Source organism: Macrobrachium rosenbergii, chromosome 41, assembly GCF_040412425.1.
Source record: "Macrobrachium rosenbergii isolate ZJJX-2024 chromosome 41, ASM4041242v1, whole genome shotgun sequence".
Taxonomy (NCBI): Eukaryota; Metazoa; Arthropoda; class Malacostraca; order Decapoda; family Palaemonidae; genus Macrobrachium; species Macrobrachium rosenbergii.
Genome location: NC_089781.1, coordinates 79,795,216 through 79,820,805, shown reverse-complemented (window position 1 = coordinate 79,820,805; position 25,590 = coordinate 79,795,216). Strand labels below are relative to the sequence as shown.

The following is a 25,590-nucleotide window of genomic DNA, read 5'->3' as shown; positions in this document are numbered from 1 at the left end:
AAATTGTATTCGAAAGTAAACATTTAAATACCTACTTCCGTCGCAGTAGTTGATTGACACAATTCAGTGATTATATTATTTCATCGTCATTCACAGATGTCCCGGGCATATTCTGTTTGTGACAGGCTCAAATGAGGGACATCATTGAAATCTGATTTTTATTGTTCTTTCAGGGCGCGACGATGTGAGATGTGCGTCATCAGTGTTTCGTTTTGAAGTGTGATCTCCGATGGAAGAACAGCCCCGTGGGTGAGTGTAGAGAGAAGTAATCATGTGTTTATTTGGGGGAAACCATTTATTCCTTCGTGCATATATTTGTGTTTTCCACTGGCCTACCTGGATGTGTTTTCAGATGTATTTGGATATCGTTTTCAAGATTACACGATGACTGTTGTCAAATTGCATTGAAAATCCTTTTCAGTTTGATTGATGTCTTTTGCCATATAATTGATAGTTTGTAGTCATTCTCCATGTGTTACACTTAGAGACGTATTTACATGATTAAGGGAATTGGAATAAACGGGTCTCTGTAGTAGCATTACCTTTATATATTATTTATTTTCGTAAACCTCATGAATCAGGATTACTTTATCAGCATCCAGAAATAAGTAGTGTGTTTGGTAAAGTTGATTGAAGTTGGAGATTTTCTGTTTTATTACGATATATAGAAGTAAAATCGATTTTTAAGGATAAACTCCTACGGAAGTGTTCCCTATTAAGATTATAATTAATTCACATTTGCATATTCATTACTAGTCATTAGTTATTATCGAATATTAAAAACTTTTTAGTCAAAATATCTGGCTCATTTCCTCGGAAACTGACCGCTGTTTGCATCGCTGTCAACTGGTGTCAACTGGGTTTGTGCGTTAGCCGCGTATTCAGTTTTGACGTAAGCTAATAAAGTGTTCTTGTCGAATGAATACAAGTATGATAGCATGAATTTCCGGATTTTTTTTTTTTTACTTTTATGAAAAGAATCTTGAAGGTCTTCCATAAATTGTCCATGATACTGACTGCTTTTTATTTGCAATGCGTCACTGTCTCAGCAATTTCTGCGAAGCCCTGGTCGGTGGAAGCCAGTGATAAATATTCAATTTATTTTATGTGAAGGTTTAATGATTATGAATTTTCTTCGTTAAATGCTCACGTTCTTTGGCTTTGGTAGGGAATAATACTTCTTTCAAAGTTTCAACCCGTAACCAGTAAAGAAATAAACAAAATTTTGTTTATTGTATTAGTGGTATTATAAATATTTCCTGTTCGACCCTCTCTTCCTTGATTTAATAGAAATATATAAAAAAGCTTTCTCTTTGTTAAAGTAAGAGGGCATACTAGAGAGGGAAGTACGCGGGCAGTTGTTGTTCCTAAAACCCAACCGTCGAAAGGGGTAGGAATTTCAGTTTAGAGGCATATCTGACAGGGTAGGTTTTGCTAAGACCACCCTTAGCTAGATTGTACCTTAAGGCCACTTTTCTGTGACCTTTGTACTGGCGAGTCTTTGGCGGTGTTGGGGAGGATTTTGAAGCAAGCACTCACGCCATTTGACCCAGCTCCAGGGTTGCCAGGTGTGGCTATTTTTAGCCAATGTGGCTAATTTGCGAACAATGAGGCTAAAAATATTTCCCGGAAATTAGCCACCTGTTTTTTTGGCTAATTATGGCTAATTTACTGGCCTAGTTCCTGTTATTTCCACCACTGGAGAAAATCTTTTTAAGGAGATTATCTGGAAAAAAAACGGCATTAACTTGAAGAACTGCATTGGATTTGCATCAGATGGTGCAAATAACGTTTGTGGCGTACACAACTCTGTTCTTTCAAGTCTCAGAGAAATTAAGCCAAACCTAGTTTTCGTTAAGTGTACTTGCCACGGTTTGGCTTTATGTTGCGAACATGTAAGTAAAAAATTGCCAGCCAACATTGACTTTCTATTATCAGAAATTGCACGGTGGTTCAAATTTAGTTCTCTCCGTCAAGCTGACTTCAAAACTTTATTTAAAGTATTAAATGATGGTTGTGTAGAGCCTCGAAAGTTCATCACCTCTTCTAGCACCAGATGGTTAATTAAAGCGAAATGTATATTTGCGATACTGTCTCAATGGGAGGAACTGAAAACTTACTTCAATTTGGTGGCTGGCAAGGAAAGAAATTACCATTGTCGTATAATTATGGACATGCTTACGGACGTACGTAATTGCCTGTACTTGACTTTTATTTTGCCTATTATTCAAGATTTCGAGAGTGTTAATGCTGCATTCCAAGCAACAGATGCCGATCCATATAAAGTTTTTCGAGACCTTGATGTGCTGCATAAATCACTTCAACATAAAATAAAGAATATATCGTTTGGAGCCAAATTTGAAATGTGTCTAAAGGATGCAAAATTGCCTGCAGAACATGAGAAAACAAGGAAAGGAAGATGTCTACAATTTCTAATTGAAGCGAATAGTCAGTTAGATAAACGGCGTGATGATAATTCTGTCATAGTAACAACTCTCGGATTGTTTCAATCACAAAAATGTTTATCTCAAGTAAGAACAGCATACAAGGATTTTCCTAAATAATTCCATGACTTTGTATAAGATGAAGACACAGCAAAGTTATGTTCTCAATATGAAAAGTTACTGTTTGTCAACTGGGAGAAGGAATTTAAAGGTGAAATTCCCACCAAAACTGTTGAGTTTTGGGCAGCTGTGGTTCAATATGAGAATGCTTTAGGAGAACACTGCTTCAGAGAACTTGCTCAAATTGTGTTAAATATTCTTTTCAATTCCAGTAAGCAATGCATTTGTTGAACGAGTATTTTCTTTCGTGACAAACGCCAAGAGAAAACAACGAAATAAATGTTAGCACACTGGAATCTATTTTGCGCGTAAAGCCTCACTTAATGTTGACAAATAAGTGATGCAAAGATTTCACAGTAACGCCAGATATGCATAAACTGTTTAACAGTAATACAGTAATATGTACCAGTCTTCTTCACCGAGCCTTCCAACTCCAAGCACAAGTAGCAACAATGAAGAACTAGAACTTGACAACGGGGTCGAGGAGGGAGCAGTTTGAAGACATTATTGTTGCCACGAGCTTTGAATAAAAGGTGAGTGTTTTTCACACATTTTAAATGCATGTTTTTACCTTGTACTTACCGTAAACAAAAAATGTATTTTTTTAAAGTGGCTAAAATTGGCTATTTTTATTAGTATAATGGCTAGTTTTGTCTAAAAGCATCTGACAACCCTGCCCAGCTCGACAGAGTCTTAGGCAACCAGCAGAGAGACCACACGCAGAACAGGCGTCTCTCAAAGCCCCCCTTTGTTCTTCCCACTTTTGTTGAACAGCCAGGGAAATTGCCATTTCAACGGACCCAGGGCTTCTGATGCAATTGATCACTGTATTATCTATTCCAGCGGTAAGTCTGAAGATGACAATTACTCCCAGTTCTCTTTTCTTTCGTCCTAACGCTATTTTTTCTAGTTTCAAGTTTCCCTCTCTCTTAAACAGTCACTGACTAAGAAAAATCCTAGTAAAACCATATCCCATTTATGAAGTCAAGGATATGAAGTACAATTATTGTTGCCTAGTGGAATTGCATAAATTGTCCTCCATCGTGTTAAAGTAATATTCTTGATCTAAGATTCATCCCTTGCAGTCAATTAGTGATAAGTGAGAGGTGTTTTGATAAAGGAATGTTATCTGGATACGCCTCTTCCAGAATTGGGCACGCCTTGGAACCTGGCCAGAATCTTGTTTGGAGAAGAATTAGCATCCTTGATACCAAGATCCTCAATTCACGCGCTTGAAATTGCTTTATAGAAATGTTCTGCACTTGTACCTCCTAATAAATGCTTGTTCCTATGTACACTAAAACAGAATTGTTTCCCCAACGATTTCGAATGACCATAGAATGTGAAAGGGCAGAAAGATATGGCTCATTTTATGACGCTTATGGCAGTTAATCTTCACCAAAATATTCTTTCATGTTGAACAAAGTTTATAGTGCATAGTTTTAGTGTTGTTAAAATGAAGACAACTCTCTTTATATAGTTACATATGCAGTTTTTTTGGTATAAACAATATTCACACACGACTAAACTAATTTTTAATAAATAAAAAAATAACCTTTTCACTTATAACAGTTTACTTTATCGATTTATTCGCATCATAAAAGAAATAAAGTTTTCCTTTCGTCATTTGGGTAGTTGCCAGATCGTGATTTTATGACACCCCTCTGAATACTATTTTATGGTGACCCCAATTTTTTTTTTAGGTTAGTTTCTGGTATATGAACTGTTCTTTCCTGCAACAGCATCATGTAACTGAAAGTGCATGACATGAAACAGTCGTGATCTTTATAGTAAGAAGACTAGGTCAGTTTTAAAGACAACAAAACATTGAAAAAAAGTCCCATTGTTGTAGAAGTTGATGATATTGGGTTTCAAAATTAATCCTTCAGAGATGTAATGTCCATAGGAATTTTACATGAACTTATACGAGTATTGGACTTCATCCAGGGGAGAGAGAGAGAGAGAGAGAGAGAGAGAGAGAGAGAGAGAGAGAGAGAGAGAGAGACTAACGGTTAAACTGAAAGTGTTCTATCAGGATTATAGATTGGAATTTCAATCTTGGCTCCGCGTTTTTAAACTCAAACTACCGGTACATGTTGCCACTGTCATGCAAACGTGCGGCCAGGCTTATGTACTCTCTCGACAACGGTTCTTCTTGCCGTGAGGAGAGTGGAGACTGAATGGGAAATATTGGATTAAAGTAATTTGTTTTGCAAAATTGAAGCATTTCTTATTGAAACTGGCGTCGTATTGTATATATATCTAGATGTAGTCTGACAGGCTCACAACAGTGAATATTCCTGCTACTACTACTACTCTACTGCTGCTGCTGCTGCTATTTATATCAGTACCTATCTATCAATCTGTATATATATGTATAAATTTGTTTATAATATATTATATATATATATATATATATATATATATATATATATATATATATATATATATATATAAAATATACATACATACACACACACACCCACACACCAAAGGGAATTTTAAGGATTCAGAAACTGTTTTTTGAACTCCACATTTTAGTATCAGGTATTTTAACCAAATATTGCAACCCTTTCCCCCCGACTGTTTTAGGGACTATCGATAGGAAAATAAAAAAAATGTAACCAATTAAAGCCTATTAAATTTACTGATCCGTTTCTATTTATCTTGGTATCATAAAACACTCCAAATCATGACCTCGAGGAGGGGAACTGAAACCGCTCTTTATCAAGATGTCGTAACCAGGACTTAGTAACATTTCAGAGATTTAATGAACTTGGGATGAAAACACCACAGCTTTATAACCCACTGACAGCTTGAATATTTACCTAATATTTTCCCCTGTTACAAGCCAGTGTCTTGGTAATGATCAAGGCATTCCGTATGCGTCTCGGAAAAGAGAATTGTGGTTCTTATGAAAATCAAGGCAGTCGTGGGTTAAATTCAACTACACTTCTTACACTAAACTTATATATAGTATTCACCTTCTAGAACTTCAGGACTTCCTTTTTATTATCGTGAAATATGATACGTGCCTATGGTGAATTTAAGAGACATACATAATTGCATAGTGCCTAAGCAATGTATATATTTATATTTCGGTATCTTGAAGTAAATGTTTATCTTTCTGATTATCGTGGTGTGAGAGCCATGCCAAACCAACTTACAGGAATTTGGTTACCATAGTACCTGGTGCTTAATAAGAATATAATATTCAGGATTTTTCACGAGGATCATTATACCATAAGCCTATCTAGCAATTGAAATCATTAGCATGTGATCATTATCTCAAGTGCAAACGTTAACACATTCTGATTACCGTGGTATCTGGAGCTTAGTAAGACTTTAATACCCAGAATATTCCTCTAGGATCATTATACCATAAATGCACGTAGAAATTCCGACCGTAAGCACAATCATCATTATGTCGAGTGAAATTTCTACGTCTTTTTCGCTACCGTGGCTTCCGAAATGTCGCCAGTAGCTGTGAACGCTGTCATAATGATCATGAGCCCATACAGAAATCCCATACCTAATCACTTAATAATCACATTTCGGGGCGACATTTCGGCCTCTTACTTTTGGGAGCAAAATGTCGCATCTTTATTAACTTTACTTTCTTCTTCGGTTCGTCTCCCAGGCGGCGAGAGGCAGGAAGCCAACTTCGTAGTTCCATTAGAGGATTAAAAAGGGGACAAGCTTGTTTCTCTTCGGCTTCGCATCGATTTGTTTCCCATCTTCGTCCTCTACATTTGTTTACCCTCTTCGTTCCACGATTCCGATGTCAGGGGTTTAGTGACCGGAACTCGAGCGTCTTGTAGTTCCCTGCTTTCTTGTGCCAGGACGAGGCCGGTCCTCTACAAGTCACTTTTTCAAGTCTTTGTCTAAGTCTTCTATAAGTTCTTTTGAAGGAATTAGGGGCTGAGAGAGACTCTAGGGAAAGTATGAGGTGGAAGGATGTATTTACTTACTTTTTAATCTGTTTTCTTTAATTTTTTCTGTTATTCTAGCAACTTCATAGTAGGTAGTATACCACATAATTTTTAACCATGAAATTTCATTATTAACTTGGCCACTTCCAATTAAATTAATGTCAAAACAATATTAGAATTAAAACAGGTTTTGAATAAATCGGAGTGTATCAACTTTCTGCACTAACAATAAACGGCAGGCGATATTCGCAGCCTAATGAACGCGGTCTGATGCAAATACCCATAAATTTGCAATAACGCCGAATATTCCCTCTGCACCGCAAACCTGGCGATTAATTGAAAGCGACGCCTCTTCTGTGGTGTGTGATGTTCCACAGATCTTGGACTTTTATTAAGAGAGAATATCCGACCTCATGCGGTGCACTGTAGGCATTACTTAAGGTTCTTTGCAGCGTCCCTTCGGCACCCAGCTGCAACCCCTTTCATTCCTTTTACTGTACCTCCGTTCATATTCTCTTTCTTCCATCTTACTTTCCACCCTCTCCTAACAATTTTTTAACAGCGCAACTGCGAGGTTTTACTCTTGTTACACCTTTCAAACCTTTTTACTCAATTTCCGCTTCAGCGCTTAATGACCTCATAGGTCCCAGCGCTTGGCCTTTGGTCTAAATTCTATATTCTTCTTCTGTATCCCAGTTAGTGGAAACGTTTTTTGCCTTCGTCGCTGTTCTTTGGTTATTGTAGCTTTTTGAATCGGTACGTTTTGTGAGATATCGGAGATTTTCTCTGTTCCTCTCTTCTTCACTCATCTTGTCTCTGGATTTCATCAATTGTTTTCGCTGGGCTGAGTTTTTTTCACTTTTATGTTCTTTGCTTACTTACCTTCTCCAGTTTGCTGAGAGGTTGCGAGTTGTCTTGATATAATTCTTTAACAGTAATTTTTTACCTCTGCTCATTTGCACCCGCCTTATTTTATGTCCTTTTTTATCATCAGTTTTCCAGTAGTTTTACGGATGCATAAACACTTTTGCTCTTTAAATAATCCATTTGATAAAAAATCATATTGTTTAATTACGTAAAATTAAATAATATATTGTGTTTCCCACATTTTTATATTTACTCATAAAGTATCTGTTCCTGGAACATGCCTTTTTAAACATATTTTTGCCTTTGTAAGTTTATCACTAGTTGAATTAAAGCTAAACAAAGCGGATAAATTTCAAGTTTTTATGCTATAAAAAACCTCGGCACACCCACTTTCGAAGAGAAGTTTCTTCTCGTATACAAGGCGTCCCTCTCTTACCTTCCTCTTTAAAATAAACTTTAAGGTAAGGTAAGCCCCTTACGTGGAACTTTTCCGACCTACTTTAGTAATTTGCGTCAGTAAGCCACCAATGCTGCCGCCCCCTTTATCAGGCTCGGAATATCGTAGCCCTAAAGAAGACCATAGGTGTCGGGTCGCAAAATCCATCGGCAATTATTGCACGATTCTGTGTGGGTAGGCGCAACATAGTGAGCTTTCTGAATGAGGAATGTCGGTGCCTTCATGTCTTGACCTAGAGATTTTTAAGTACGGTTAACCAGCACAACGCATATACCAGAAGGTGTAATTCCATAATTAAAATACTGAATTTAGTACCTCCTGTGATGAAACAGCATTTATATCTTATTCACTTTACATTGTGGATTGGCATTTGGGAGCAATATGCCCGGTATGAAACAAATAAAATTCACGGTGCTTCAGCAGAACTGTAAACTATGGATAGCAGGAATAAATCTGGATTTGGATTAAATCTACTAGTCTTGATGGATTTAGACTGAAATATTAAATTTGAATTTCCGAATGTAGGCCTTAATCAAACTTATAACTGGTGGTTTGGTATGGGCACCTAAAGTCTTAATTCATTTTAGCATTGTAGGATCTTCCAAAAGGCCTCCTCCAATTTCCTGGTGAGTGAACTCCCACTATACTTGATCGGTTGCCCCTAAAGAAGGGTATTAAGTGTTTAACTGGAATCTGCTGCATCGCTGAGCACGTTTTCCTTTTCGTAACCTGTGGTATTTGCTCATTTTTCGATGGTTTGGGTGATCTGAATACTTTATGTTCTTTCGACTTTGGTAAACAGTTAAACACCTCATAAAATCGGCAATTTCTTCTCGTCTTTCTTAAGTGACCAGGATGGAGTACATCAAAACCAGCATCTATAATGAATGATAAGTCTGGCTCTACTAGGATTAGCAATACAATCCTAGTATCTTCTAGAGCAAAGATGCTGTCTATTGAAACGACATATAGGAAGGACTGAAGATCATGAACGGGATCACATCATAAAATGTAGTTACAAGGAAAAAATAACTCGGCAAATTGCATTAAACTTTTGTTAGCCTTGGTAACGAATGACATATTTCAGTCAAAAAAAAGCTTGAAACGAGTAATATGCAAATTGACTTATGTTTTTATTTAGACTTCAATCAACAAATTGAGCAATCTAAAAAGAGCGAAAGCACCACAATCAATATATCATTCAGTCGGGCGTAAACTGGAGAAAAAAGATGTGTTATATTGCATCTGGTGGTCCCACTGTTGCTGGAAAGTGACAAGGGGTGGTTGAGCTGTCATCTCTTAGCATGCAACTGAGCCCGCACAATAAAAGGAAGCTAACGGGTAAGACGTGGAATTTGTGTGGAAATTTTTCCATCTCTTGCGGTCATTCAGCCCGAAGGATCTCTTACGCACAAGTGTAGTCCTTCATCATTGCTTTGTGGCTTTCCTTGTTTTGGTGCTGTTTTGAGTCCTTATATCATTCCTCCATGAAATATAATTCAAACAGATAACGAAAAGGGAATGTTAATCACCTATTTTGTTTAATATATAATGCTCCAAATATTTCAAGTGGTGTTATGATCTGTCAAAACCCAATACAGGAACTAAAAAATTTTGTTTCCACTAATCGCCAATGAAATATTTCACCAGGTTTCAAAATGGTAACCATAGATTCTCATTTGACCGAAAAATGCAATGCTCTTCCCTTCCTCAAATGAGACTGGATTATCCTTATGCTTTTTGGGGATATCCAGAATTCATGGGGCTTTTGTATATAGTTTTTGCCTATTGCTAAATTAAATGATTTGTACTCTGCATTTTAACAATTTCCAGTGAAAGAAATACACTGGAGAGTTTTGCCATGTCCTAAGAGAGAGAGAGAGAGAGAGAGAGAGAGAGAGAGAGAGAGGAGAGAGAGAGAGAGAGAGAGAGAAGGGCGGGGTGGGGGTGGCCTGTGGGAAATAGGGAGGGCCATAATGAAATGATTATTCCCCGTAATTTTGTTTAGATTAGACGGCATTAGATGGAAAAGGAAACTAATTACTGAGAGTTAACTTTGAGGCTTCTTTTGATGATATTTTTTGACGAGTTTTCAAATCAAAAGTTAAAAGTTGTTTAAAGTCACGAAAGTTTAGTCTACTCACTTCTCTTATCAGAAATCCCAACCAGTTAAGTTTTCGTTTTGCTGACGTTTCTGTCTAGTTGTGAGAGCAGATATATTTTACGTAATGAGAGAAAAAAAAAACATTTATCAGCTGTAGCATGCTGACCTGACAAAAATTCAAAAGCGATACGAATAGTTGAGGGTAGATTAAGAAAAATGCCGAAATCTTTTCTTGACTGTATTTTGCCCTCAAGAAGCCGTTGCAATACCTTCGAAGCGTGTTAGCAAGGTATAGCATTAAAAAAGAAAGATTCTTGTCCATGAATTATGAAAAGTGTACTAACCATCATACTGAAGTAGATGTTAGGTTTGTTTCTCACCGTCACGCCTGAGTTCAGTTGATGCTTGGCTTCCTGGTAGCTGACCGCACTCGGAAGAAAAGCCAGTAGGATAAAAGCATAATGCCCTTTTACTAGCCCAGGCCCGACAAGAAGGAAAAGAGGGGCATAAAGGTTAAGGGGAATGACCACGAAGGAAACGATAGACAAACTGCCTCTCATAGGAAGAAATGTGCTAAATTATTATCTTGGGCTAAGGCTTAATATTCTTACAGAGTTTAGGAAGTTTACTGTTTTTCGTGAGGTCTGAGGTTCGAAATGCTCAGGAGAGCTTTTCCTGGGGAGCATTTCGAAAGCCTGAACAAAGTCTCAACCCATCCATTGGTTTTGGCAGTGGTTTGTTAACCATGAAATAAATTAGGTTATTTAGTCCTGTATTCGTCAGTGGAAGAAAACCGGAAACGAGCAAATGCCTAAATCTTCCTAGCCTCAAAAGATTTTCAGGTGGTCGATATCTTAGTGAATGCCTTCTTAGGATGACAGACTAGAGTAAAGGTAGATCAATGGGTTTCTGGAACACAAAATGAGGCAAGTTCCAGAATTTAGAACTGCCTGAGAAGATTCAGCGACTGAGTTTTTACTCTGATGCACAATTTTTTTTACAGAATATATGATAGTAGACGTGAAATTCGTGGAGACAAGATTCAGGAGCCTAGCAGCTTTAGGAAGAGTTGTCTTTTTATTATTTTTATTAATACGCCAAACTTGGTCGAGTATGGCCCATCCATTGGTTGAGTCGATCACTTGTTGATTCACCCTTGGTCAAGTAAGTCATAGCACCCTAGGTTTATGTAAAGTCGCGTATGTTGCTTCGGATAGAATGCATTTTATTGACTAAAAAAAATCAAAAGCCAACAGGTGATCAGCCAAAGGGCTTACTTGATTTACTGATATGCAAAACAGTTCCACCCAAGAGGATAACTCAAGAATGAACGAACGAATTATGATGAATCTGGCCTGGCACATTTCCTGGGTGACTGCCTGCGGATGGGCAAGCTTTTGACTGAAGATGTGAGGAAAGTCTCTCGGCCATCATTCATTTAAAGATTTTCTGTCTTCAGCATGGAAGATCTTCTGAAAATGACAGAAATTAGATGGCGGGGGGACTCTTAATTACCAGTTCATTTTTGAGTTACGTTGATCACGGTGGGATGCTCTTTACAGGGTAATAATATTAATTTCATTATCATTGTTATTATGGGCGTTATTATTTTTGTTGTTGCTTATTTTGCATTGCAAAAGTTTTAATTTAAAAACAACTTATGATTAAAAAAATAATATGTATATATATATATATGACTATTTATCAAACCGTTTCATATATTTACAAAATATCAATTCAACCTCGGAAGGGACGGTGGACTTATTATCAACTAAAAAAAAAAAAAAAAAAATATTCCCCTTCGAACATATATGAAAATATATTACTTCCGAGGTAGAGTGAATTGGATATTAAAGGACGTTTGTAGCTTTCTGATTATATATATATATATATATATATATATATATATATATATATATATATATATATATATATATATATATATATATATATATATATATATATACACACATTATTGCAGTGTGGATGAAATAACTTCCTCTTCTTTTCCATCTGCCTTCATGATTAAAATTCCACCTGTGATGAGATTTAAAACTTGGGTCGTATAATCAGCGCAGCGGAAAATAAAGTGGGTACTTTGGGCACTAAGTAATTTCTGAAGGCATTTCAGCGTTATGAGTTTGCTTTGAAAGGTACTGCTGAAGAGTTATGGCACTTTTTGGGATTTGATGAAGATTTCACTCGCTTTTTATGTCGGAGGCTGAAGTTTGAGTTTTCAGGAGAGAGAGAGAGAGAGAGAGAGAGAGAGAGAGAGAGAGAGAGAGAGAGAGAGAGAGAGAGAGAGCGCCGTATCTTCTTTATCTTCTTGAATGTTCCAATGTCCACACCGGCAAGAATCACCCCAATTTTGCAAAGTAAATGCGAATGAATTAATCCCATTTATTTTTTAAATTATATTTGAGGTTTCTTGAACCTCATTTTCCGTAATTAAGGGAACTATGAAAGCGGTAATGGGTTTGCTATGCGCACATAAAGGCTACATACACGCGCCCAAGCACTTATCGTACGTATGTTCAATTAACTGTGATAGCAGTAACATGTTAGCTACATATTCACGCTCACATGCACGCACATACGCAGGCTAAAACTACAGGGACGGACGTGGGTGTTCAAGTCACTGTCCATCATTTTATGTGATGAAAAGCCCGCCTTTTAAAAGTCGGCAGATTATTATTATTATTATTATTATTATTCGTAATGTGACAATTCTCATAGAACAATCCAAAGGTCATGACTTTAAATAAAATGTTTTCATGAACCTGATTCCTCGCATCCGAAAAAGAGTGTATATGTATATATAATCTATATATATAAATATGTATATATATATATATATATATATCTATATATATATATATATATATATATATATATATATATATATATATATATATATATATATTTCTTTTTCTTTTCGGATGCGAGGAATTATATATAAATATATATGTATACATACATATATGTATATAAAACAATAAACAGATAAGAATATATACAATCAATAAAATAACATGAAGCAAAAATGAATGAAAGCGTGCATGACAGAACCTTTAATCAAGAGAATCCAGCCCCAAGATCCTGGAAAACCCAGGTAGCAGGGCTAAGGCACTGCCCAGGGGTTAAGAACAAATGACGCAATAAACGGCAAAGGAAGTCAGGGAATTCCACATTCTGGAAGAAGAGATTCGGAGACACACAAAAGTCGCGGAAACAGATTCACCCATTTACTTTCTTTACAAATGTGGAACAATGTTAGCTGATGTACACATCAAAGAGGAAGCGATATGTAGTCAACTCTCTCTCTCTCTCTCGTGAAGGCATAAACCTCAGGATCCGACGTAAAAAGCGAGTAAAATCTCCATCACTTTCATAATGTACTATAAAATCTACAACAGTACCGTTTTAGGCAAACTCATAATGCTGGAGTGCTTTCAGAAATTACTTGGTGACAAAAAACCAACTATCTTTCCCATATACAGTAAAATGCAGGCCTTACTAATATTACAAGGTTCTTTCCCAACAATATACATTAATTAATCGTTAGAGATTTTCTTAGTTTTAAATAGAAAAAAAATTTAAATATTAATATACTTTTAACCATGCAAATCCACTGCGTTCTCGTCAGACTTCCATTTCCTTTACATGCAGCAGATGGCTTTAACTCGAGCGTTTTTAAGATATTTTCCTTATTTGTATATAAACTAATACTGCCGGAACTAAAAAAAAAAGTAACCCTTTTTACCTTGTAATTACTTCAACTTCACCAGCACTGAAAATTGAACAGAAAAGTGAGTGAAAGGAAAAAATGATTGCCGGGATGCATTTCCCTGAAAAAAGCGGGACGCCATATCTTAAAAACTAACCGTAGAATTTTCTTGAAAATAATATTATTATGTTGGATTTTAATCCAACTTAACCTAACCCAACTTAACCTAACATAACATAACCAGAGGCATGGAAAAAAAAAAAAAAAAAAACCGGGGCTGGTGCAATACTAGCATAAATCTCAGGAATTTGCTGCCGGGATTCTGATGTATAATACTGGGTTGAATTAGGTATGGTGGCTTGGAACGACTTTCAATCTTGATTTGACAATTCTTGGGAAGATACGTGCTAAAGTTAGCTTTTAATTATTAGTTTACTTTCCCATGTCATACCATCTAATCTAGACTAAATTTCGAACACTGTTTTCATTAAGGGACCCATTACACGAGCCTGTCTGTCTCTCTTTGAGCTTTCAGAATGATATATAAACTGGGAAATAAAAGTTTGCATATGTCAAAATACTAATCAGAAGGCTTCCCCAAGTTGAAATCAGTAAAGCAGTATACAAGTAATTCTCTTCAGCAAAACAGAAAATTACTGGAAATCTACTTAAATATCTAAAATAATAAAAAAAAAAAAACTGAAAATATCCATTTACTTGAAAAAAGGAAGAGGCTACGGAACGTTTCATTCCGATGAACGATTAACGAAAAATAATAGTCTTTTCTCCCATTCTTTTTTCTTTATTTCAGTGTTTCTTGTAAGTTTTGACTGTACTAACAGAGTACTTTACAATAAATAAATTTAAATGCTCATTTTCTCTGCACTACCATCCAACACTTGACGCAATAATAATGAAAATATGTTTAAGCGCACTTTATCAGGCGAGATTGTCGTATGGCACATTTAAAAAAAAAAGAATCAGGTGATTAAAACTTCCTCTTTCCGTTAAGTGGGTGAGTTCTTTATCCTGTGCAGGAACGGAAATGGGTCCCATTATAATATTAGAAAAAGATAAAACAAAACTACAAAGGAGAGTGAATTGTAGATGCAGCTTCTACTAATTGAGAGGGCCAACATGACGATGGCATATTCTTGTTGGTGACGGACCACAACAAAAGAAGGAGAAATTTGGTGACAGAATCCACGTCCTATCCATTTGCCTCTTTTACTGCCTGGGTTCGGTTGCATACTAAGAGATGACAGACATCTCGACCATTCCCCGACTCATTCCAGCCACCCTCGGGGCCATCAAAAGCAATTTGACAAGCGTAACTCTTCAGTTTACGCATGAACGGCTCCTAGATTGTCTTTGACACTTTCAATTTTTTGAAATGATTAATTCATCAATTTAAATCTGATTAAAAACTGAGTGAATGTGAATGTTATTCATTTTTAACATCTTCCATCTTTCTCATGAAAAGATTTTAGTCTCGACGAAGGCCAACAATAGGTCAGTGTATGTTGCTGTCAATGTAGTTGTTAAATATGATTCATATCTCCGTCGTGGGGCCTACTTTTCATGTATCTACTATAATTACTGAAATATATCCGCTCACTGTTTTAACATACTGTAGTACATTAACAGTCATTCTGCCCTATGACGTAAAATAATATAGCGCTGGATTTTCCATCTGTGTAGTTGTTAATTTTATCGTTTCTGTGAAAGCTAGAACATTCATTCTTTCCATTTAGACCCATTTAATGACAGTGGAAATTAATAAGAATTCCCGAGCAATTTAGGAAATGAAGAGTATTCGCAGCCTTCTACGGTAGATGTTCTACTCCACAAGAAAAAGGGGACATGTGAGAGACAAAATTGTTACACTAACATCCAAATCCCAGAAACTCCCATCGAAAACTTTACAGCACCTCTAGGTAACAACGGATTAGACTCAAAATTCATCTTCATTGAAAATTTAGAGAAGGCCATCCGTATGGTGACAAATAGCTGAAATAACCTAAAATTTCTTATGATTTTAAGAAACCAACGTGTAGACTTTTGAGCGAAAACGTGCCGTGATAAATTTTAATTCTCACTTCATTCGAAATCCTATTTTGATCTACGAAACCCAAGGAAAGACAGGTTTAATCCAAAGACCAACAGCCTAGTGAGAGATAATCTTTCTCTTGTAGTCTAAAGGTTACAGTTCAACTACTCTAACTTTCAACGCAAAAATTAAAAACCAGGTTGTGTAAATTAATTCCTTGAAGTGGGATGTTGGTAGAAGTTGGTTCCTCACCAAAAGTTCTAAATCAGTATACAAGAGGGTTTGGTAACTTCCGTTTTGTGACTTGCTGGGTAACTGCAGTGATTAATCTCAGGGACCAAACCATAATCGCGCCTTAATGCTCCAACGAAAATCACTGTGCTGTGGCTACCCGTGCGGAACCGAACGATAGCCTAATTGTCGATCGTAATTTGCAAGGGTTGTCACCCCTAAGTTCTAGTAGATGTGATACATCATAACCTAGCACGAAGTAACCCACGGTCTTGACTCAAGGTCTAGACTAACACTAACACAACATTCCTTCGATTCGAACCTGTAACAACTGCCCCTGAAGAGTATTTTTGCTATTATCAAGGATGGGAGGAATAGGAATACAGAATTTAGGCCAAAGGCCAAGCGCTGGGACCTATGAGGTCATTCAGCGCTGAAAGGGAAATTGACAGTAAGAAGGTTTGAAAAGTGTAACAGAAGGAAAACCTCGCAGTTGCACTATGAAACAAGTGTTAGAGAGGGTGGGAAGTCATATGGAAGAAAGACAATGTGAATAGAGGTAAAATGAATGACAGAGGTTGCAGCCAGGGCCCGAAGGGACGCTGCAAAGAACCTCAAGTAATGCCTACAGACGTGCATTAATACAACTAAAACGATTGGTAATTCTCCTCTAACATTGCTGTATTTCCTTCGATTCGAACCTGAAACATCTGCCCCTGAAGAGTATTTTTGCCATTATAAAGCCTATAAAAACCTTCCGACGAAGAAGAAAAAGAACCAACATTTAATATGTCGTTCATCGAGAGATTCGCCCGTAACAAAAGAAGAAATTTGCTTCTAATTCAACAAAAACTTCCAAACCAGCGCTCGACAAATCTCACAACAATTCCGCACAAAACGTTAGGATAACATCGCCACATCCATATTCTTTAAATCGCCCTAATCCCGATTTGCTCTTCATGCTACATGCAGCTACAAGATTTGGGCCTCTTTTGTTACATCGCTCTTTAATGTAGCTGGACAGTGTGAGCCACGAAGCTTCCAAACCTATGGTTATGGCGGATTGAAAACGCTTGTGTTCGCTGCATTACGCTTCACTGCGGCAACAATTGAGAATTACAGAGTAGAATATCTCTTGATAGCCGTGGAATCTAAAACGATCATAAACCTGTCTTGTACTAATTCTTTAACGTAGTTCTTTCAGTAACCAGTTCATTCGTTTACCCTCCAAGTTTTGGAATTCTCTTTCTCCTTTGGTTTTCCGTGACTGCTAAAAGCTTCTATCGTTTATTTACTTCAATTATTCCTTTTCACTTTCATTCATACCTAACCTGTATAAGGATATTAAGTTGTATGTAACATCCGTCCCTTTTCAAACATTAATCCTAGAAAGAGTCGAGCGCATTCCACCAAAGAAGCTCACCTGTAATTAACCTGCCACTTGACTTTACCCATAAAAGCCAGGAAGGTAAGAACTATATGGCAGGGCCTCTGACAGGAGACCAACCAACCGCTATCTTAAATAGAGAAAGAAAATCATTTCTCAGTCCCCCTTAGAGGTCATTTCTTTGTACTCTTAGGGAATTAATAGCACAGTGTAACACGCTACGATTCAATAACAAATTGATTTATATCCCCGTAGGGGGTTAGTGCCGTCAGTGCACCTAACGTGGTGCACTGTAGGCATTACTAAAGGGTCTTTGCAGCATCCCTTCGGCCCCTAGCTGTAACCCCTTTCATTCCTTTTACTGTACTTACGTTCATATTCCCTTTCTTCCATCTGACTTTCCTCCCTCTCAAACATTTGTTTCACAGTGCAACTCTGAGGTTTTCCTCCTGTTACACCTTTCAAACCTTTTTACTGTCAATTTCCGTTTCAGCGCTGAATGACCTCATAGGTCCCAGCACTTGGGCTTTGGCCTAAATTCTATTTACTATTCCATTGTAACTGATTTATGAAAATGGAAAAACGTGGCACTGTATTGTTCCAGGAGTAGATAATTTTAAAGAGAATACTGACAGCAAATAAAACTGATTGCATAATTTCTCAAGGTATTGTTTATCACCAGCGCTTATTCGAAATTTAAATTGCTTGTGCCACTGCATTATGTAGGTTCAAGGCTGTCTTGAGATTAAAAGCAACAATAACATTCCCAAAAAACAGAAGCTACACAGATAATAGTCAAATGAAAACTCAGCATGTCCAAAATCACAGTATTAGCTAAAAATAAAGAATAATAACAAACACAAATAAGGAAAAAATCCTCACCACATCACAAAAAATACTGAAGAAAAAAATCAGGCTAGAAAATAAATTGTAATTAAAAAAATCTTCACTCGTTTGGCAATTGTCCCGTAATAACAGTCCGTGATCAGCCGAACATCACAGACCCTGGAAGAAGCGTTGCTTAATGGAAGGAAAGCTCTCAGTAAATCGGCAGATTTGCGGTGTCGAAAGAATATTCGGTAATAATGCAGATTTATGGATAGTCGCGTCAGGCGGCGTTCATTACGATACGAATATTGCGCGCCGTTTATTACTAGATGTGCAATATGAAACGTTCAGGAATCAGCAAAAATAGATTTGAGTCTTTGTGTGGTTGATAGATCTTTTTTTTTGTTCTGTTGGTTGTCTCGTGTCGCCTAACACTGATTTTAACATAGGACACAACTGATGATGAAATCTCACAATTAAACAAGAACATTTTATCTGGCAGTGATCGTAAGGTTGCTGGAATAACAGACGGATATCAAATTAAAGAATGCATCAAGATTCCAGCTAGTACTTTCAGTGGAATTTCTTTCAACTCGTAATTCCTACAAAAGAACTTACAGAGGATTTGGACAAAGGCTTGAAAAAGTGACTTGTAAAGGACCGGCCTCGTTCGGTCACGACAAGAAAGTAGAGAATTGCAAGACACTTGAGTTCCTGTCACAAAACCCCTGACATCCGAATCATGGAACGAAGAGGGTAAACAAATGTAGAGGACGAAGATGGGTAACAAATCGATGCGAAGCCGAAGAGAAACAAGCTTGTCCCCTTTTTAATCCTCTAATGGAAATACGAAGTTGGCTTCCTGCCTCTCGTCGCCTGGGAGACGAACGGAAGAAGAAAAAGTAAAATGAATAAAGATGCGACATTTTGCTCCCAAAAATAAGAGGCCAAAATGTCGCCCCGAAATGTGATTATTAAGTGATGATTAGGTTTGGGGTTTCCATGTGGCTCATGGTGTCATGATCATTATGGCAGCATTCACCGCTATCAGCAACGTTTCGGAAGCCACGATATCTTAAAAGACGTAGAAATTACACTCGATGTAATGATGATTGTAGTTGCGGTCGGAATGTCTAGATACATTTATGGCATTATGACCCAGGTGATTCAGTATATAACTTCGAATTCCAAGATTTGGATTTTCAAAGGATCTTACATTATGATGGGCTTCATCGTAATTTGAAACCTAGCAGCCGGTTTTCATGTCCTTAAAATTTCATTAAATTATGAATTTGCATTTTAGATTCACTGGTTATCAGTAAGCTTTCAGTGACGAGAAATTGAATTATGGCAATAGTTATTCTTTGTCGAGCACACGGGCATAAAATATTGTTGTAAAATAAGCACCAGACTCCAGTGGTTTCCTTTTCCATTCTTCTGTTAACTTATACTGTGCATAAGATTAGGCGTTCTCATCCTAGAACTCGAGACACCTCAGGGGTTCGGCAGGGGTAGGGGGTGGGGGCATGTTCCAGGGGGGTGGATTTGTTAAAGTGACTACACTTCAGTTTGTTTAGCGACGAAGTGTATATTAAGTGTAATTAAGTATTCATCTCTTTTCAGTGTAAAAAAGATGAATTTTATGTTACTACCAGTTCATATTTCATTGGTCTTAACGAGTTCCTGAGTGGGAGGGTTCCTCCTCCCCCTCTTAGACTCATAACGCCCGATAAGCCAGTTTCTCATATTTAACTTTTAGAAATCAATAGTCTTTGGACTACACGATTCAGTAACTGCTAGGCTACTTTCCCGCTAATTGTCTATCTCCGGCATTTTCCTCTTAATTATATCCCCCTCCCCGTCATAGATTCCTTTAATTATATCCTCCCCCCCCGTCATAGATTCCTCTTCCTTCAAGAAACAAGTTGTGCGTTCCGTGGAGTAGAAACCTTCTCTCTCTCTCTCGTTTATTTCAGGCTTGGGCAGGAAAAGGTCATTGGGGTTTGTGTCCAAACGGCCCCTGCACAAAAAAAAAATCTATATTCAGTGTCCGGTGACGGGTCGATGGTCTGATAAGTTATGGATGCTCTGTGGGAGAAAGGTTGATGAGAATCCCAGATTTAGAGGGTCTGAAGGGAAACCGCCTTGGATTAGAATATCTAACTTTTTGTGAAGTGCCAGACAGGATTTTGCCTTTTTGAAAGAGAGTTTTGTGTTCGAAGATCGTCTAATAGTTACAGTATAGTTAATGTGAAAATTTTCTGAGCCTGATTAGCATATTTAACTTGTAAAGTCCCGAAGAAAACTAAGATTGTTGTGCAGTATTAACAAGGAATGGTGTCAACTCAGACTAACTGCAGATTGCTTAAAGTTATCTGAGCCAGGATGCGCTTCGGATATTGTTTTTCGAGCCTAAACGCTTTCCTTGATATAAGGAAGACTGAAAATATCAACTGTTTCAAGTAAAAAAAAGGAAAGCTATTATTATTTTTAAGGTTAAATTAGTATGGAGTACACCGTATGCTTCTTCGAATGTCTCCGCAGACATATGTATTCGACAAATGAATTTGCAGGTCCTACAAAGTGCCTTCGGTATCAGATTGAAGGCCTGCTGTAAAAGTCTAGAATTTTTACTTTTGTGAACTGGTAAACAGAACTCTGAGTTTTTTTTAGATTTTTTTTATGTCCAAAGATTCTCGTACAGTATTTGCAGTATAAGAAGCATTGTGCGGAAGTGTAGTGGCAACTGTTTGCGCTGCTTATAAGTGCAGGCGCTTCCGAGTTTTCTAAGACACCTATGAATGCATTCTAATAAACCAAGACCAGGTATTAAAAGCAGAAATGAAAAGTACCTGGACTTCATTATACCAGCAAGGCGAGAGCAGTATGTCAGGCACCCATTTTAAAAAGTCACTTTTTAGTCGTATAATGAATGGCTTTAATCCAATATTCCTCTTATGTCCTTCGGCACACATAGTTGTTACAGAATGAATGCGGGAACCTAACATCATATTATCTGAATGGTGAAGGCTACATGATAACAAGAGAGAAAGAGAGAGAACTTCAAATTGATTTTGCAGTTTATAAAATCTGAGAGCACAATGTCATTCCACCTGCTCTCTCTCTCTCTCTCTCTCTCTCTCTCTCTCTCTCTCTCTCTCTCTCTCTCTCAGATGGTTGGGATTATTCTGAAATATTTACATGAATATATTAATATTTAAGTTTCTAATGACTTATTTTGTGCCTAAACGTATCAACTTTTGGGTTTTCTCCTGCCAGAATCGATAGTTTTAAATATTGTATTTTCTTATCATTACCTTCTGAACATTTAATAAACCAGGCAATGCAAATTCAAAGAATCTAAAAAAAGGAAAAATCACAGGAGACAGGAGAAACGAAAATAGCTAAATAGAAGGAGAGAAGGAACCCAAATTGCCATCCAGAAGGGAGTCATAAAATCACTCACTGGCATCTCTCCAAATGACGAAGGGGAAACCTTGTTTTTTTTTATGATGTGGAATTGTAAAAGTGTATCTTACAGACGCCTATTTTCTTTTTATTAAAGAAATCATTACTTCTTAAATTCAATATTATTTGTACTAGAATGCATTACGAGTAGTACTATAAAGGGCGAGGTAACTTTTGTTTCTTACAAAATTTATACCATAAAGCATTACATTTAGTAATATTAAGTCTTAGGTAACGTTTGTTGCTTGAGAAATTTGGTAATAAAGTAATATTTATACTGTTTTAAATTCAAATATTAGATAATAATCTGGATTATATTCCAGCTTTGCGTATAATAAAATCAACAATATCTTTGAGCTCTTTCATATTCCACATCATTTAAAATCGCGGAGAGAAATGATTTTATCTTATACAGGCATTAGAGTGTGTACGGTGTATATTATGAAGACGTCGTTTTACGCCATTTATTGGAAATTGTAAAGGAGAAATAAATATATTTTAAAATACACAGACACAATCACTCATTTCCAGAATGGCAGATGAGGCTCCTACCATGAGTTCAGCGGCCAGCACACTCTCACTCCTGAAGAATATAAGTAACAAATAGTATTTTCGCTTACCTGAGTAATACATAAGTCTCCAAATGATCGGGGGCATTGGGGTTGCACCCCCATATGGCCCCCATCCACTGTCCATCCACCGACCTCGGGCACAGTTGCAGGCTTCTCTTTTTTGTCTACATGTTCCATGTTCCGGGGCCAGTGAACTTTTAGCGGGCCCCCAACCGCTGTCCATCCACTGACGTCGGGCACAGTTGCAGGCTTTTCTTTTTTGTCTCCATGTTCCATGTTCCAGGGCCAGTGAACTTGTAGCGGCCCCCATCCACTGTCCATCCACCGACCTCGGGCACAGTTGCAGGCTTTTCTTTTTTGTCTCCATGTTCCATGTTCCAGGGCCAGTGAACTTGTAGCGGCCCCCATCCACTGTCCACCCACCGACCTCGGGCACAGTTGCAGGCTTTTCTTTTTTGTGTCCATGTTCCATGTTCCAGGGCCAGTGAACTTGTAGCGGCCCCCATCCACTGTCCATCCACCGACCTCGGGCACAGTTGCAGGCTTTTCTTTTTTGTGTCCATGTTCCATGTTCCAGGGCCAGTGAACTTGTAGCGGCCCCCATCCGCTGTCCATCCACCGACCTTGGGCACTGTTGCAGGCTTCTCTTTTCTGTCTCCATGTTCCATGTTCCAGGGCCAGTGAACTTGTAGTGACCCCCATCCGCTGTCCATCCACCGACCTCGGGCACAGTTGCAGGCTTTTCTTTTCTGTTTCCATATTCCATGTTCCAGGGCCAGTGAACTTGTAGTGGCCCCCATCCGCTGTCCACCCACCGACCTTGGGCATAGTTGCAGGGTTCTCTTTTTCGTCTCCAACTGTTCCAGGGCCAGTGAACTTTTTCCGTGTCCATCCACCGACCTTGGGCACTGTTGCAGGCTTCTCTTTTCTGTCTCCATCTTCCATGTTCCAGGGCCAGTGAACTTGTAGTGGCCCCCATCCGCTGTCCACCCACCGACCTTGGGCACAGTTGCAGGGTTCTTTTTTTGTCTCCAACTTCCATGTTCCAGGGCCAGTGAACTTTTAGCGGCCCCCATCCGCTGTCCATCCACCGACCTTGGGCACTGTTGCAGGCTTCTCTTTTCTGTCTCCATCTTCCATGTTCCAGGGCCAGTGAACTTGTAGTGGCCCCCATCCGCTGTCCACCCACCGACCTTGGGCACAGTTGCAGGGTTCTCTTTTTTTGTCTCCAACTTCCATGTTCCAGGGCCAGTGAACTTTTAGCGGCCACCATCCGCTGTCCATCCACCGACCTTGGGCACTGTTGCAGGCTTCTCTTTTTTGTCTCCATCTGCCATCTTCCAGGGCCAGTGAACTTTTAGCAGCCCCCATCTGCTGTCCATCCACCGACCTTGGGCACAGTTGCAGGCTTCTCTTTTTTGTGTCCATGTTCCATGTCCCAGGGCCAGTGAACTTGTAGCAGCCCCCATCTGCTGTCCATCCACCGACCTCGGGCACAGTTGCAGGCTTTTCTTTTTTGTTTCCATCTTCCATGTTCCAGGGCCAGTGAACTTGTAGTGGCCCCCATCCGCTGTCCACCCACCGACCTTGGGCACAGTTGCAGGGTTCTCTTTTTTTGTTTCCAACTTCCATGTTCCAGGGCCAGTGAACTTTTAGCGGCCACCATCCGCTGTCCATCCACCGACCTTGGGCACTGTTGCAGGCTTCTCTTTTTGTCTCCATCTGCCATCTTCCAGGGCCAGTGAACTTTTAGCAGCCCCATCTGCTGTCCATCCACCGACCTCGGGCACAGTTGCAGGCTTCTCTTTTTGTGTCCATGTTCCATGTCCCAGGGCCAGTGAACTTGTAGCAGCCCCATCCGCTGTCCATCCACCGACCTCGGGCACAGTTGCAGGCTTTTCTTTTTTGTCTCCATGTTCCATGTTCCACGGCCAGTGAACTTTTAGCGGCCACCATCCGCTGTCCATCCACCGACCTTGGGCACTGTTGCAGGCTTCTCTTTTTTGTCTCCATCTGCCATCTTCCAGGGCCAGTGAACTTTTAGCAGCCCCCATCTGCTGTCCATCCACCGACCTCGGGCACAGTTGCAGGCTTCTCTTTTTTGTGTCCATGTTCCATGTCCCAGGGCCAGTGAACTTGTAGCAGCCCCCATCCGCTGTCCATCCACCGACCTCGGGCACAGTTGCAGGCTTTTCTTTTTTGTTTCCATCTTCCATGTTCCAGGGCCAGTGAACTTGTAGTGGCCCCCATCCGCTGTCCACCCACCGACCTTGGGCACAGTTGCAGGGTTCTCTTTTTGTCTCCAACTTCCATGTTCCAGGGCCAGTGAACTTTTAGCCCACCATCCGCTGTCCATCCACCGACCTTTGGGCACTGTTGCAGGCTTCTCTTTTTGTCTCCATCTGCCATCTTCCAGGGCCAGTGAACTTTTAGCAGCCCCATCTGCTGTCCATCCACCGACCTCAGGCACAGTTGCAGGCTTCTCTTTTTGTGTCCATGTTCCATGTCCCAGGGCCAGTGAACTTGTAGCAGCCCCCATCCGCTGTCCATCCACCGACCTCGGGCACAGTTGCAGGCTTCTCTTTTTTGTATCCATCTTCCATGTTCCAGGGCCAGTGAACTTGTAGCGGGCCCCATCCGCTGTCCATCCACCGACCTCGGGCACAGTTGCAGGCTTTTCTTTTTTGTTTCCATATTCCATGTTCCAGGGCCAGTGAACTTGTAGTGGCCCCCATCCGCTGCCCATCCACCGACCTCGGGCACAGTTGCAGGCTTTTCTTTTTTGTCTCCATGTTCCATGTTCCAGGGCCAGTGAACTTGTAGCGGCCCCCATCCGCTGTCCATCCACCGACCTCGGGCACAGTTGCAGGCTTTTCTTTTTGTCTCCATGTTCCATGTTTGTGAACTCCCCCATCCGCTGTCCATCCACCGTTTGCAGGCTTTTCTTTTTGTCCCATGTTCCATGTTCCAGGGCCAGTGAACTTGTAGCGGCCCCCATCCGTTGTCCATCCACCGACCTCGGGCACAGTTGCAGGCTTTTCTTTTTTGTCTCCATGTTCCATGTTCCAGGGCCAGTGAACTTGTAGCGGCCCCATCCGCTGTCCATCCACCGACCTCGGGCACAGTTGCAGGCTTTTCTTTTTTGTCTCCATGTTCCATGTTCCAGGGCCAGTGAACTTGTAGCAGCCCCCATCCGTTGTCCATCCACCGACCTCGGGCACAGTTGCAGGCTTTTCTTTTTGTCTCCATGTTCCATGTTCCAGGGCCAGTGAACTTGTAGCGCCCCCATCCGCTGTCCATCCACCGACCTCGGGCACAGTTGCAGGCTTTTTCTTTTTGTCTCCATGTTCCATGTTCCAGGGCCAGTGAACTTGTAGCGGCCCCCATCCGTTGTCCATCCACC

General features: G+C 39.4%; 1 protein-coding gene across 3 annotated transcripts in view; it reads left to right on the top strand.

The window, feature by feature from the left end:
* Positions 1-25,590, top strand: part of sff (sugar-free frosting) — a 647,719-nt gene that overhangs the window by 29,709 nt on the left and 592,420 nt on the right. For 2 of the 3 annotated variants that reach the window (XM_067084454.1, XM_067084452.1), the window contains exon 2: positions 174-249. The gene's annotated coding sequence lies outside the window, so the exon portion shown is untranslated. Of the gene's footprint in view, positions 1-173; positions 250-25,590 lie in introns of those variants that run through there. The other variant, XM_067084450.1, reaches the window with a different exon arrangement.